Here is a 15429-nt window from a genome sequence, read left to right as displayed (position 1 = left end):
GTATGCAAGAAGCACTGTTAACATTTTATTGTGTCATCTTATCTATGACGGTGGGACAGTTTTTGATATCTGCTGGCCAGCACAAATGAATCCACGTGTGTGTGTGTGTGGGGGGAAAAAACGCTGAGCTCTCCTTCTCCTGTGTCTCTGTACGAGTCTAGACGAAGCCGTGCGACCACAACATGCAGGCTGCTGGCGCAGGCAGTCTAGTGTCGGATCTCTCGCTGTACCTTTTTGATCCTCCCCGGGCCTTTTTGGAGAGCCGGTGTGATGCCAGATGCAGCTCTCTGTGGCTTGTTGTTGAGTCTCCCCAGCCAACGCCATGGTGATGACTCTAGTCTTGTTTGCACTATAGTCCGCCCTGGCAGCTTGGTGTGGCGAGGCGTGTGTCCTGTGTTGGCTGTGCATCAACACAGATAGATAGGGCCACAAATATGCAAAGAATGGCCGACGTAAAGCGCTCAGTAGCTCCTCATGTGTTATTATTATCCCCCAAAGCGAGGCAGTATCAATTGGTTTTAAATTCTTTTTTATTATTGTTCCCCAAATCGAGGCAGTATCAATTCGTTTTTGTCTTTTATGCAATGTAATGCATTCCCATGCCTGCCTATTGGACTTGACAACATTAATATTACATTTTGTGTTGGCTGTATTAAAGGGGAACTTCAGCAAAATACTATGCTGATTTATTTTGCACATAATGTCACATACATCAAAAAAACTCTAAACAGATTTGCACGCATGAATTTAGTTTGACAGTAAATCAGTTTGAATATGGCCACCAACGATGTCATCCGGGATATTGAATCCTTGTGTTGTGTTAATTGCAGCTCAATTAAATGATAAGGTAGCAGTCCCTATAAGACGAGGTATTGCTATTTCTTCATTTCATGGAGCTGTAATTAACACAACGCAAGGATTCAACGTCCAACACTAGTGGTGGCCACATTCAAACTAATTTATTCCTTATACTGACAAACTAAATGGATGTGTGCAAAACTGTTTAGAGTTTTTGTATGTGTGTGAGAGAGATTATAGTGCAAAATAAATCAGCATTGTTATTCTGCAAGACTAAAATAAAAACAACGAATCAAGTAAAAAGAGTCTTGGTCAACTAAGACTGTAATGGCCGACGAGGCGACACATTGACTATGAGAGGGAGCAGCTCATGTCAGTATATTTGTATGTTGTTGTTGGTCTAACCTGGCAACACTTAGCTAAACTAAATTTTTTTGTCGATTAATCGGTCAGTGTGGTCGTCGCCGACCAGGCGATTAGTCGTTTTTACGCTTTTCCCGGGCTGAATGAGTTATATATCCTGAAAAATGACATGCACATCTCTGGTTAGTAGGCTAATACATTTGAAAGAGGACATGATTACACGTAGGAAACACAATTTCACAGCGTTTCTTATTTAAATGAACTAGGCTAATCGATTAGTCTACAAAATCCATGACCGTAAGAATTTCTTTAGTCGATGACAGCCAGCCTACACACATCGCCCTGTGCTGCCTACTATGTTAAATACTATGTTAATATTCGACCGCTAACGATAACACCTCTTACATGCCATGAAACGGAAGCCTTCTCCTTTCCCTATACGCTTGGTGTTTCCCTAACGCTTGTCGCGGACTCATGAACAAATAACACCAGATGTCGACCAACCACCTGCGACCGGAAGAACACAATGCTATTTTATCCCGGTCTCTCCACTACTGATTTGCACACACTACTGTTTTGCATACAATGCACCCACGTGGTGTTTGTTAGAGGAGCCAGAGCTATACGTTATCACTGATTCTACTGCCACGTTGCACCCACACCACAGTGACCACACCCACACTGACGACTACATTGTGATTATTTATTGCTCTTTTATGCTACATGAATCTTTCCACTATTTTATTGCTTCTTTTTTGTACTACTTACTTTGATGCAGCTGCTAGCCTGAGGAGCTTCACTGCTCTTATGCTCTTAACTAGAATATGGAGGATGTGACAATAATATGGTTGGGTACCGTTCACATTTTGAACCGATACCGGTACCAGTTCTTGGAATTTGGTATCGGTACCCAACGGTACCTTTTTGTTCGATACTTAACTCCTCTCTGTATTAACGTTTTATTTTTATTTCAGTAGTAGAAAATAAGTCCAAACTTCTCAACTTCAACATTGTTATTTATTTTTAGAACATTTAGTTATTTATTGTTTTAACACACCTCACAAAATAAATCACATGATGATCATGTATTATGTTTGTAAATGTAAAATAGCAACATTATCTGGCCATCCTCTTTCCAAAGACCCAAGAGCTGGGACAGTAGTGTGTATAGTATAATATTTGTGGAAAAGGCTCCTTCTTGTCTAGTATATACACACTCTTTGGTACTACCGATTTCATCTAGCATAGAAGTACAGAGTTCGGTACCCAACCCTACAGTATGTGCCAATAAAGCAGATTCTGATTCTATGACACTTCCCTGTGAATCACTCTCACTCACTCACTCACTCACTCACTCACTCACTCACTCACCTCACTCACTCACTCACTCACTCACTCACTCACTCACTCACTCACTCACTCACTCACTCACTCACTCACTCACTCACTCACTCACTCACTCACTCACTCACCTCACTCACTCACTCACAGTTAGTCACTCTGCCTCTAGTGGCGGCTCACAAGCATGGCATTTTAAGACCATTTCAATCTCTGCGGGAATTGCTTCCCATCTATCACAGTGTGTGTGTCCTTCTCGCTTCTCCCCCCAGTTGATTTTAGTGCTTGAACCCTTCTCTCTGCGGAGGCCTAGATTAGTAACACCGGTGCGATGTGATGCAGCCCCAGCCAGGCATCTGTTTTCCCCATTTCAGTTACATGAAGCGAAGCCGCGGCGCTACACACAGTATGTGTAACGGAGGTACCGCAGTCTATCCACAGTCACGAGGTACAGTAAGTGAAGTGGCTGTGGACGTTAAGCGGTACTGCAAGTAAACTCACTCCCCAGAGGCATCCAGACCCAGTAGCAAGAGGTGGATCCACCTCTTGGTACAGTGGTCTGTGATGTTGGCCCCGGTGCAGAGAGACCGGGGTTCAACTCCCACTCAGGGCGATCCCTTAAGGCGAGACACTGCAGGTGAATAGGCAAATATACTTTTTTTGTTGATTTTGAGATTTTGTTATATTTTGCTTCCTAAACATGTCTTCTATGAAACTAATGACAATAAAACGTCAATAACACACATTTAGTTGTTTATTTTACTTCATTTTGCCTTATTGCATCCATAAATGTGCACATATTTAATGGGGAAGTGCCTCATTTGCATATATAAACATAAATTTCAGAAAACTTGCAATATATTTTTTCTTAGTTTATATGTACATAACAAACTGGGAAAGTTTCATAGTGATATCTATTTAAATATTTTTTGCCTATTAGGGGGTACTACACTGTACTACACTGTTTGTAGCCTGTGTGTAGTTATGTTCAGTTCAATAACATCATTATTATTATTATTATTATTCAGTTATCAGGCATGTGTTTAGGTTGTCTATTACTAATGGTTTGATTAGATATTGTGTTTGTAAATATCTGTTTAAAAAAAAAAAGTATGGCATTTTACAATACAGAACTTTGAAGGCGTTTTCCCAAAAATGAGTTTTAAGAGTTTTTCCTCATACTCTGAGCCAGAAATCTCCACTTCAGTAGCACTCACATACACCAAAACTTCCAGTTCTATTCATATCTATGTTCTGAAGGTATTTACAGAAGGGTTTGTTGATATCGCATTCATACCCTGATTTATATCACATTTTATTCCTAAAAACATGGCGAAATATGGAATTTTACCATAAAAATGGACTGAATGGAGTATTTTCTGATTTATGGAGTGATAAAAAGAGATATCCAAAATCCCCTCTGTAATAACCTTTGGCTCTAATATGTCAACCAAATGAAACTATAATTTTGAAAATGGCTTTATCCAATGTTCAGATTTCTGTCCTGGAATTATATGCAAATTAGTGCATATTTAAGTAGATAATGCCTCATTTGCATATTTAAACATACAATTTCAGAAAACTTGTAATACAAAAAAGTCTTGTCTTAATATAAGTAATCAACTGGGGAATTTTCATTGTGATATCTATTAGTTAATTTTTTTTACCCTATTCACCTGTAGTGTCTCCCCTTAACAGGGGTCGAATCGACAAAAACACAACGCAGTAAGATCACACCGGCTTTATGTAAAACACTGCAGATTGAGCCCCAACCTGCCAATGCAGAATGACCAGTCGAACATTTAAGTGTGTTCTAATGTTTGCTCACTGGAAAAAACCTTCCCAAAAAATTACTCGTTACACCATGGTATTTGGCGGTAATGTAGTAGAGCACGACCGATACTGGATTTTTGTGTCCGATGCGGATATTATGGAGTAAAATATTCCGATATCAATATATATATCGGCCGATATTCTTCATATATATCAAGTTATTATTATAATGTCTTTATGTATCCCACACCTTACTTCTTCCACCCTCAGCGAGCTGTGGAAGCACAATACCAATTTCAATATAGCTGTTTTCAAGAGTCATTTCACGCAACAGAAATTGCACTCTGTGCATATAGTCATGTCATTATGAAATAGAGCCATTAGCTTAACTCTTTAGATCAATTAACACTTATTCATTAACCATTGACATCCCTAAAATGTGTGCTTTCTATAAACTGAATTTAAAAACACTGACTATATGTTCCTAGTCCCAAAGGAAAGTTTACCATGGAAAGTCTACCATGAAAGCCCTCTCATGTAGAGTATAGGAGTGATCATCATCATCATCATCATCTTCATCTTCATCATCATCATCATATAGATGATAGACCAGTCTCAATTTTAAGTGTGTTATCCAAAGTCTTAGAGAAGATAGTCCATGAACAAGTCCAGGAATATGCAAGCAGCCATGACCTACTGTACGACCTCCAATCCGGCTTTAGGAAGTCTTACTCTACTGAAACATGTCTTCTTTATCTTACAGACAGTATCAGGAGGGAGATAGATTCAGGTAAGCTGTGTGGGCTAGTTCTTCTAGACCTACAGAAGGCTTTTGACACAGTGAACCATGACATATTGCTCTCCAAGCTTAAGGCCTTGGGTATGTCTGAGACAGTGGTCGGATGGTTCTCTTCCTACCTTGCTGATAGGGTGCAGCGGGTTGAGGTCAGTGGCACTATGTCAGAGGCCAAGCCCATTGTATGCGGGGTCCCACAAGGAAGCGTGTTAGGACCTCTAATTTTTTTACTGTACATAAATGACATGTCAGCAGCATGCTCATGTAACTTGTTTTTATTTGCAGACGACTCAGCCTTGCTAGTCTCACACAAGGATCAGAACACACTAGAACAGATGCTAGGTGAAGAACTTGCAGTGGTCAGCAGGTGGCTTTCGGACAACAGGCTTTCTCTTCACCTAGGTAAGACAGAGGCAGTACTATTAGCCTCCAAGCTCAGGAAAGCACGGGAGTTTAATATCCAGCTAGGAGCTGTAACCCTAAAACAGCAAAAAAAAGCGAAGTATCTAGGCTGTATGATAGACGGGAGCCTAGATGTGCCTAGTACTGGGCAAAGTCAACGCCCGCACCAGGTACCTAGCTAGGAAAGCCAACCTCCTTGGCAGAGATAGCCTCAGGCTACTAGCAAATAGCCTAGTACTCTGCCACTTTGACTATGGTAGCGTATCGTGGTTCGAGGGCCTGACAGTGAACATAAAAAAGAAGCTTCAGGTTTCCCAAATAATAAGCTAGTAGGGGTGGTAATGGGTCTTGGCCCTCACACCCACATAGGGAGGAGTCACTTCTAGGAGCTAAACTGGCTTCCTGTGGAGGCCAGAGTTACCCAGCTCAGACTGAACATAGTGCACAATATTATAAACCAAAGGTCCCCTAGATACCTCCAGAACTACTTCACCCTGGTCAACGAATCCCACAACCACAGAACTAGAGCAAGCATAGCAAACCTGAAGCCTGCTTCTTTCCGATCCAAACTGGGCCAATGCTCCCTTACTTTCTCTGGAGCCCAGGATTGGAACAAACTGCCTATCCCCATCAAGCAGAGCTTGAGCCTCCACAGCTTCAAGAGAAGTGTCAGGAAGTGGCTCATGGACAGAATAGAAGAATAGCCCCCTATAGTTTGAATGGGTTTCCAATCAGTTTTTAGTTATTGTGGGGTATACAATTTTAGCGATAGGTTAGTCTTATAATGTTTTAAATGTATGAGTGTTGTGTTTTTGTTGTGGCCTAACAGCCCTGGGACCATGACGGAAATAAGGGTTTTACTCTTTCTCATGTTATCCTTTGGATCCTTGTTGTGTGTTTTTAATCCATCAATAAAATAAAATAAAATCATCATCATGATTCATGACTAGAGCATAGGGATGGGAATTGAGAATCGGAATCGATTGGGAACCGGTTCCTAATTGTCTGATTCCTGGAATCGCATGCCTCCGTGACTATCGATGCCATGTTTTTCCGACAGTTGCGCATTTAAAAACAACGTTAGCGCCACCCATGCAGCCATAGTAGACTATTTGATTCCTTGACTAGGAAAACCTAAAGGGCTTGATATTGGGACCGTTTTGTGTGCGCAGTGAAAACTGAAGGTGCTTTGCATCCTAGTCATTCATTTACATGGTAAAGTAACGTTTGCCGCTAGCTAGCTAAATAGCCATGCTCATTGCAGAGAGAGACAGAGAGAGAACACTGAGCTGGCCTTTATTTATACAGGTAGGTTATTGCTAACAAATTCTCTTTTGCAATAACGACCTGTTGAATACAACTACAGTTCAATAGATTAAATTAGTTCTCAAATACATTATTTTATTTAAGTGTGTACAGTTTTTGTATTTTTCTGACATGGGGGCTCAACAATAAATGATAAATGACGATCAGAAATGTCAAGTTGCATGTTGTTATTCTAACCAGCTTAGTTCTGTTGCATTTCCAATTTATTTATTTAAATTATAAATGTATCAGGAATCGATAAGGGAATCAACAAAGAATCGGATCGATAAGCAGAATAGATAATGGAATCGTATCGATAAAATCTTATCAATTCCCATCCTAACTTATCTCTCTGGAAATAATACTGCCTGAATGTCGTGCTGCAAACATCACCATTTTGAAGGTGTCACCTCAAAACTGTCTGTCCTCACTAATGGTTAGATCTGCCTTTTTCATCCGTCTGGTCAGGTTTTGCCTTTGGAATACTTGTCTGACTCAGGCCATGTTGATGATGTCACTTCACTTGTCTGACTCAGGCCATGTTGATTAGGGCTGGGCGATATAACGATAACAATAATTATCGCGATATATTTTAATAATCGATATCGGGGGGAAAAAAATATCGGCAATTTTTTTTTTTGTGACCTGCAACAGGGCAGTTTTAAAACCAGAGACGGTGGACAGACTTGTCTTTCTTGCCTGCAACGTAAAGTAATGGCTTTGCTTGTCCAAATGACAATACTGACCAAATTGAGATTTATTTTTCTCTTGTCCATTTATTTTGTTTGCTTTCTAATTTAAAATACAGTTTGAAAAACCGTCTGTACACAGTAGGCTATGTGTGCTAGCAGAGCTAGTCTCCAGTCACGGTGCACATGTGCGGTGGTTTGTCCACCAAAAAAGCGCCAAAAGATAGAAAAGAAACTAGCAGAGCCAGAACTGTTCCAACTCCCCTGGAGCCACAGCCAGCAGAGAAGCCGGCTTACTTTAGCTTTCAAACCAGCTGCAGCCTGAGAACTGTGTGAGGGGATGTAACACTAAAGATGGCGGCAACGACAAAGAATTGCTGCAAAATAAACATACATCTGTTGTAAAAAAATAAAAAAATAAAGCTTTTTTTTTATACTTATAACAATATCGATAATATCGAATATAGAGTGATATGATATTGTTATCGATATCGTTATCGCGATATCATTTTTGGCCATATCGCCCAGCCCTAATGTTGATGAGGTCACTTGTCTGACTCAGGCCATGTTGATGATGTCACTTGTCTGACTCAGGCCATGTTGATGATGTCACTTCACTTGTCTGACTCAGGCCATGTTGATGATGTCACTTGTCTGACTCAGGCCATGTTGATGATGTCACTTCACTTGTCTGACTCAGGCCATGTTGATGATGTCACTTGTCTGACTCAGGCCATGTTAATGATATCACTTCACTTGTCTGACTCAGGCCATGTTGATGTCACTTGTCTGACACACGGACAGACATGAAAACGGAAAGCATTTCTCTAATGTCTTTCCAAGACGTGGCGGCTGGGAGGCGTGTCAATCCTCAAAGGCCACAGCCGCCACGGCTCCCAGGCCAGGGCTAGGAATATCCATAAAGAGCACTTGATCATGAAGATGTCAATGGATGTTTTATAACTGTTTCCCCCCTGAAGTAGCTGTAAATCCTTGCACAACTGAAACCTATATCAGCCATCGTCATGGTCCAATGGTGAGACAAATGACTCGTAACTCCTAACTCCTTGTTATCTAATCACACTCTCCTAACTCCTTGTTATCTAATCACTCTCCTAACTCCTTGTTATCTAATCACTCCCTAACTCCTTGTTATCTAATCACTCTCCTAACTCCTTGTTATCTAATCACACTCCTAACTCCTTGTTATCTAATCACACTCTCCTAACTCCTTGTTATCTAATCACACTCTCCTAACTCCTTGTTATCTAATCACACTCTCCTAACTCCTTGTTATCTAATCACTCTCTCCTAACTCCTTGTTATCTAATCACACTCTCCTAACTCCTTGTTATCTAATCACTCTCTCCTAACTCCTTGTTATCTAATCACTCTCTCCTAACTCCTTGTTATCTAATCACACTCTCCTAACTCCTTGTTATCTAATCACTCTCTCCTAACTCCTTGTTATCTAATCACTCTCTCCTAACTCCTTGTTATCTAATCAAACTCTCCTAACTCTTTGTTATCTAATCACTCTACTAACTCCTTGTTATCTAATCACTCTCTCCTAACTCCTTGTTATCTAATCATTCTCCTAACTCCTTGTTATCAAGTGTTGCAACATGAATTATATACCTATTCATTGCCCTTTCTGATTGAAATGTCAAGTTTGCCTTTCCATTTATAGTAAACCAAGAGGACCGTATCGGAAATAAGTGTTTAACAACTCTATTTGTGACACCCTGAGTGATATTTATTTATACCTAATATCTGTGCGTTTCAAAATGGCAAAATAAAGAACAAGACTAGGCAAGCCTAGTTGATCCAGACTAGCTGGATACATGCTAGTGCGAGACTCACGCATGCATGTTCCAGCGATGGGGAGTCGAGACTCTGACTGACATGCATGTTCCAGCGATGGGGAGTCGAGACTCTGACTGACATGCATGTTCCAGTGATGGGGAGTCGAGACTCTGACTGACATGCATGTTCCAGCGATGGGGAGTCGAGACTCTGACTGACATGCATGTTCCAGAGATGGGGAGTCGAGACTCAGACTGACATGCATGTTCCAGCGATGGGGAGTCGAGACTCTGACTGACATGCATGTTCCAGCGATGGGGAGTCGAGACTCTGACTGACATGCATGTTCCAGCGATGGGGAGTCGAGACTCTGACTGACATGCATGTTCCAGAGATGGGGAGTCAGTCAGTACTAACCGGCATTGCCATGCATAGGGATGCACCCTCCGTGAACCTCCCAGAACCTGTTATTTAAAAAATGTGAACATCAGCTGCCACGGCCGGATCAGGACCGGTTATTGTGCTTGTGGAACAGCATTTAATGCAATTCATTAAAAAGGACACCCTTGTAAATATTGATGAGCCGTGGAGATTTATAGTTTATGTTATGGCACAAGATCGGAGAGAGGGTTCTGTGGCCCTGGATGGCAGGCTAGCTATGTCATGTCAAAAACCCATGATGCATCACTCAGTTATTTCCTTGTGTGCGGCAAACAGAAATCAGTGCTCAGGGGGGCAGAAGTTAGGGACACAACAACCCAGATATCGGGCTGATGATACCAGGCTAAAGCAGGGCATCTGTTTCTGAGAATATTCCCAATACCGACGACATCTGATACCAAACGGCCATGTCCAAAATCAAGCAAAGAGATTTGATTCTCAGTCTTATTCACACGATAGCAGGGTCTTGGATCTGCCTTATGGAGAAACGTGGATTATAGCTCAATCATTTTATGTCCTTTGACCGTAACGTAATGGTGAAAGTGAGGGACTGGATTTGTATCTAATGGTAAATGGACTATACATTTATATTTTTAGTCCAAAAATATGGACTTTTATCCAAAGCGCTTTACAACTTATGCCTCACATTCACCCGTTCACTCACACATTCACACACCGATGGTGGAGGCGACCATGCGAGGTGCCAACCTGCTCATCGGGAGCAGTTAGGGGTTTTAAGTGTCTTGCTCAAGGAAATCGGAATGGGAATCGAACCGGGAACCTTCTGATTACCAGACGACTGCTCTACCTCCTGCCTCCTACCTGCCTCCTACCACCTATTTTTACTCAGAATAAGTATTGTTACTGAAAAAGCATCAGTGTTTCCCTAAAAGAGAGGCGTTGTTGTTGTTGTTGTTATTCTGTCCGATTGTCAAAAGGTATTAGACCACCACAGTAGCTTAACACCCACCTCAAAACACACTGAACACTGAACTCTCCACTCACAAGTACACATGAGCACACACACACACATGGGGACACCGCTAAAACAATCACTTAAACAAAATGTCACTTTAAAAAATAGAAAGTCACTTTAAAGGAAGGAGGTATTGTATAGTATAGTTTAGATACATTAAGAGTTAAAATTGTAAATTGTATAGTAGTGTATATAGGAACCAGTTTCTCAGGAACTTAGCATGTCTTTTTTTACCATGCATATCTTGTGTCTTACCTATTTAATTTTTTCTTTACCTATTTTTATTTGATTTTGCACAATCAATGCGGGCATGACCACCCGCATTTCACTGTATGCCCTGGTATGTATGTGACAAATAAATCTTGATTGATTGAAAATTTGATTAACAGATTGCAGAATGGGTACAATACAGTACGGCTCAATACACACAATTGCTAAGCAGACCAGATAAAGACTTTCGTCTTGTTTACATCAGGGGCCCCCATTTTTATTTTTATTTTTTTTATTATCTTTTTCCTCCTTTTTTCCGTTTTTCTCCCATCCCAATGTTAGTTGTTGTGCCAATTCCCAGTCCCCTTCCTGGTCGAAACTGTACATTGGATTATCGACTAAACCTTACTTGGTCCCAAGAAGAGGGTCTTGTGTATTATTGGGTTTAATAGGACATTTATTGTACATTGGAGGGGGTTGGGTTAGGACATTTACAGGGGCCAGTTTCGAATTGCAGTCTCCCGTAGGTGCTCTTTGAGAGTGGTTTTGAAAGTGGGTAGTGATTCACATTCCTTTACAGCTGTGGGTAGGGCGTTCCACATTGATGTGGCATAGAATCTGGGTTCAACATGATTTTTGATTCCTGATTGTCCCACCACACTGGCTTCACTCCCAGGAACGATCACCTCCTCATTGTCACGCATCAAGGAAATGTCACCACTTCAGTGTGGATGAGGAGGCGTGAATGAGGAGGCACGAACAGGGGGAAGTTATGACTCTGAGGTGCGTGCTGAACCGCCGCGTTGTATTGCAGGCGGCTGAGTTTTCTTGACGTCTCCATCGACACAGGCATCATAAGTCCTGTATCGGCTCAGGCCTCCGAGTCAATTATTGGTGGTAGAAAAGTGCATCCCCAGCACATCCCTAGCACGCACTCGCACACACATTTGTTTGCTCTCTCTCTCTCTCTCTCTCTCTCTCTCGCTCTCGCTCTCGCTCTCTCTCTCTCTGATAAATCGGTTGATTATTTTATCGATTAACCATTAATTTACCAGAAAAATCTATTTCAATTGAATATTTCAAAATGTTTAGATGAGTATCCTCATCCTTTTTAGCTTTAGATTTAAAAAAAAACTACCAGCCAGAGAGATTATTACCGGCCATAAATAGCTTTTTAGTATATTTCCATGAATTATTATATATATTATATGTATTGTGTGTCATCTCTCCACTCCACGCTATGGTAGATACGATTAAAATATATATAGGCTATATACATATTTAAATCAATATATTTCTTTTGAATCAGGATTGTTAAAGCTAATTAGCCTAATCCATGTGAAAAAGAGTAGCATATAGTAAATGTATGCACACACACACACACACACGAGAGGGAGAATAGCTTATAGCAGACGGATGTTACAATATTTTTGCTAATGAAGTGAAATATTTAATCATCAACTATCAAGTTTGTTTTTATAGTGTACATTTTGGCTACTTCATTGATCATCATCATTGAATGTACACTATTAGAACTCCATGAAAATGATTGTATTGGCAACCGTTCCTAAGGAGAAAATGCCATAGGTCGACGAATCGTGACAGCCCTATAGTTGAAAGATTCTAAACATTCTGTGAAAAGTTTGACAGTTGGTGTGAGGATTCGCCTGTCCCTGGACCTTTTTCCTGTGTTTTCCCTGTCTACTCTCCTCATCAGCCCCCACCCTTGCGATGATTTACTCTCCTCTACTCTTCACCAGCCCCCACCCTTGGACATCCTTGATCCTCTACCTTCACGCACCTGTTGGGAGTTTGCAATCACCTCGGGAGAGTACATAGGTTGCAGACTCCCCTCCAGTCCTTGTCGGGTCGTTCTGTGTTCTGGATTCTGTGTTCTGGATTCTGTGTTCTGGATTCTGTGTTCTGGACTCTGTATCTGTGTTCAGTGTTCATGGAGTTCTGGACGTTACCATTCTGTACGTCACCATCACCTGCCGCGTCTCCGGCGTGAGACGACGGCCCAGCCATCACCACCTGTCGCCGTTTGCCTGGAGTGGGACACGTCTTCGCTCTCTAATTCTCTACGGGAGGTTTTCCAGTGTTCCCACTCCAGACGTCAAGGCGGCACGCCATCGCTCCCGATTCCACGGGAGGAAGGCGTCTCTTAGTGATCCTCGTTCCTGGGGTGAGGCTCGTCGTCGCTCCCTAGTATTCCACGGGAGGACGGCGTGTTCCCATCCCGGTCCCCTGGGACCCCCTTTGTTCTGCGCTGCCCGTCTGCAGCATCCGAAGAGGAGGAGGAGGATCCCCGTGCCAGGCCTCCGCCGTCGGGCCCCTGTTCCCGTGCCAGGCCTCCGCCGTCGGGCCCCTGTCCCCGTGCCAGGCCTCCGCCGTCGGAACCCTGTCCTCATCCCTGTAAGCAGCTCTGGCCCTCGCCCTGTCCAAGGCCTTAACCCTGTTCTCTGTCCCTGTCTCCAGCCCGCCTCTCCGGGCCTCTGTCCCTGTCCCCCTCTCCAGTGCCCCTGGTCCTGGCCCTGACACTTAGCCCTGGTCCTTAGCCCTGTCCTTTAGCCTTAGTCCCTTAGCCTGTTCGACTCTTAAAGGCACAGTGCCGCATTTCCCATATTTCCTTGACTCTAGTGTTTTTGTGTTTTCCCTTAAAGGGACTGTGCCGCTTTTTGTTCTATAATAAATATTTGCCCTGTTTTGGCTTACTCTCATACCTGTCTTGTGTTGTGCGATTGGGGTCGGTTACAAACCATAACAGTTGGTCTAACTACACCTCAACTGAGAAATCATTTGAAAATCGCTACATTAGCTCATAAAAACAAGTAAGTTATACCTTTGACGCAGACAAATATATTAGACAGATTAATGTTGCTGTATAGTTTGGGCTGACCTTTGATTATCGACCTTTTTTCTTCGAGAAAAAAAAATTATTAATAGGTCTAATATTTATATATTTTTTTTGATATTTTTTTTTAATGTTGTGGGACTTGTACAGCACTTTGTTAAACTTTGTCAGTGCTGTAAAGTTTAAACCTTTTTAAATCTTAGACAAACTAAAGCTTCCATGAAATATTGTAAGCCGTCATTTGAGGCTTTATAAAAGCAGCACAATGAACACAAATCTGTCAGTGCCGAGTCCGACCTCATCTTAAATAACAAACAGCATTGCTTGTTGTAGTTAACAAAGAGAGGCAGAGTTGATTTCGCAAAAAAAATAAAAATCTAATTTCTTTTTTTACATAATCGAATTTTATTTTCATATTCGAATCCCATGCCCATCGAACAAAGCTTTGAAGTATTTAAGACAGCCCTACTAGGTTGTTTATACACCAGTACTGTTGACAGCGGGGACAGCAGTGGTCCCTAGCTTACTTGTTGATTACCTTAGATACGGTAAGAGGTCACTGAAACTGATTTCTCCTGTGAGCTAGCTTAGCTTAGGTAGCACTAGCAGCTAACGTTAGTTTAAAATGTTTTTAACCGCGACCGGCATATAGTAATGGCGAGAATATAAAGCATGTTATTACATGGCGTTTTAACATTCGCCAAAATGCTTGATTGTGATTGGTCAATAGCGCTCGGTTGCCCCTGCCAGCGGTCAATTATTTCTCGATAATTCACTGCTGCTACGGGCAACGCGCAATAATGACCGCTGTTAGGGGCAACAGAGCGCTATTGACCAATCACAATCAAGCATTTTGATCGCAGTCACGAAAGCTAAGCTTTACAGCTGCACTACATCAGGTGCAATCAAGTCCACACACCTGCCGGCGAGGAGCAACAGAACTGCGTCTGCATTTGATCTCGTCTTGTCGATGGTGTAAAATGAATTGTATATTGTTAGTAAGTTAGCCCTGTAATAAGCGGGATAATGTATAGCCTATACTCGGTCATTGTCGCAAAATAATTGACCTTCACTGCGTTTAGAACAGTGTCGGTCAATTATTTTGCGACAATGACCTCGTAGCTATACATTATCCCTTACTTAAAGACGCATTTATTGGACCCGTTGCTCGCGGAGTTTACATAGAAACAGTGAGACTCCCAAGAGGAGTTATCACAGGCTGTAGAACGAATAGTGGTCTAAGAGAAGTTAATTCTATTTTGAATGTGATTCACTGCGCATTAGTTAGATTGCACGTTGCGCATGTTATGACTTTGAACGTCTGCCATTTCCACAGCAAAAGGCACATTTAACAATACGACACGTCGATCATGAATATATGCAAATCGACGAAATTTACTCATCGACGAATCGTGACAGCCCTATTACACACACTCACACACACACACACACACACACACTCTCTCTCTCTCTCAAACACACTCTCTCTCTCAAACATGCACTCTATCTATCACATACATACATCACACACTGTCTCTCATTCTCTCTCACACACACACACGCACTCTATCTCTCTCTCACATACACACACTCTGGCTGTCTCCCTCTCTGTTGCAGCTTTCAGTGCTTCTCAGGTCAGTGGCTGGGGACAGTGTGAGCAGCAGCTCCCCCCCCCCCC

The 15429-nt window shown here is 42.0% G+C and overlaps 1 protein-coding gene and 1 pseudogene across 4 annotated transcripts in view; one reads left to right on the top strand and one right to left on the bottom strand.

Annotated features, from left to right (window-relative positions):
• Positions 1–324, bottom strand: part of LOC311228461 (mitochondrial chaperone BCS1-like) — a 56939-nt pseudogene extending 56615 nt beyond the window's left edge. Inside the window, exon 1 of the transcript in view lies at positions 231–324. The product of the transcript in view is annotated as a mitochondrial chaperone BCS1-like (transcript). The remainder of the gene's footprint in view (positions 1–230) is intronic.
• The window catches only part of myo1b (myosin IB), a gene marked incomplete at its 3' end in the record, with an annotated part of 204053 nt that overhangs the window by 3860 nt on the left and 184764 nt on the right, over positions 1–15429 (top strand). The gene's annotated exons all lie outside the window — the stretch shown is intronic.

Source organism: Notolepis coatsorum (genome assembly GCF_963971535.1).
Source record: "Notolepis coatsorum genome assembly, chromosome: 5".
Lineage (NCBI taxonomy): Eukaryota > Metazoa > Chordata > Actinopteri > Aulopiformes > Paralepididae > Notolepis > Notolepis coatsorum.
This window is presented reverse-complemented; position numbering and strand designations above follow the sequence as displayed.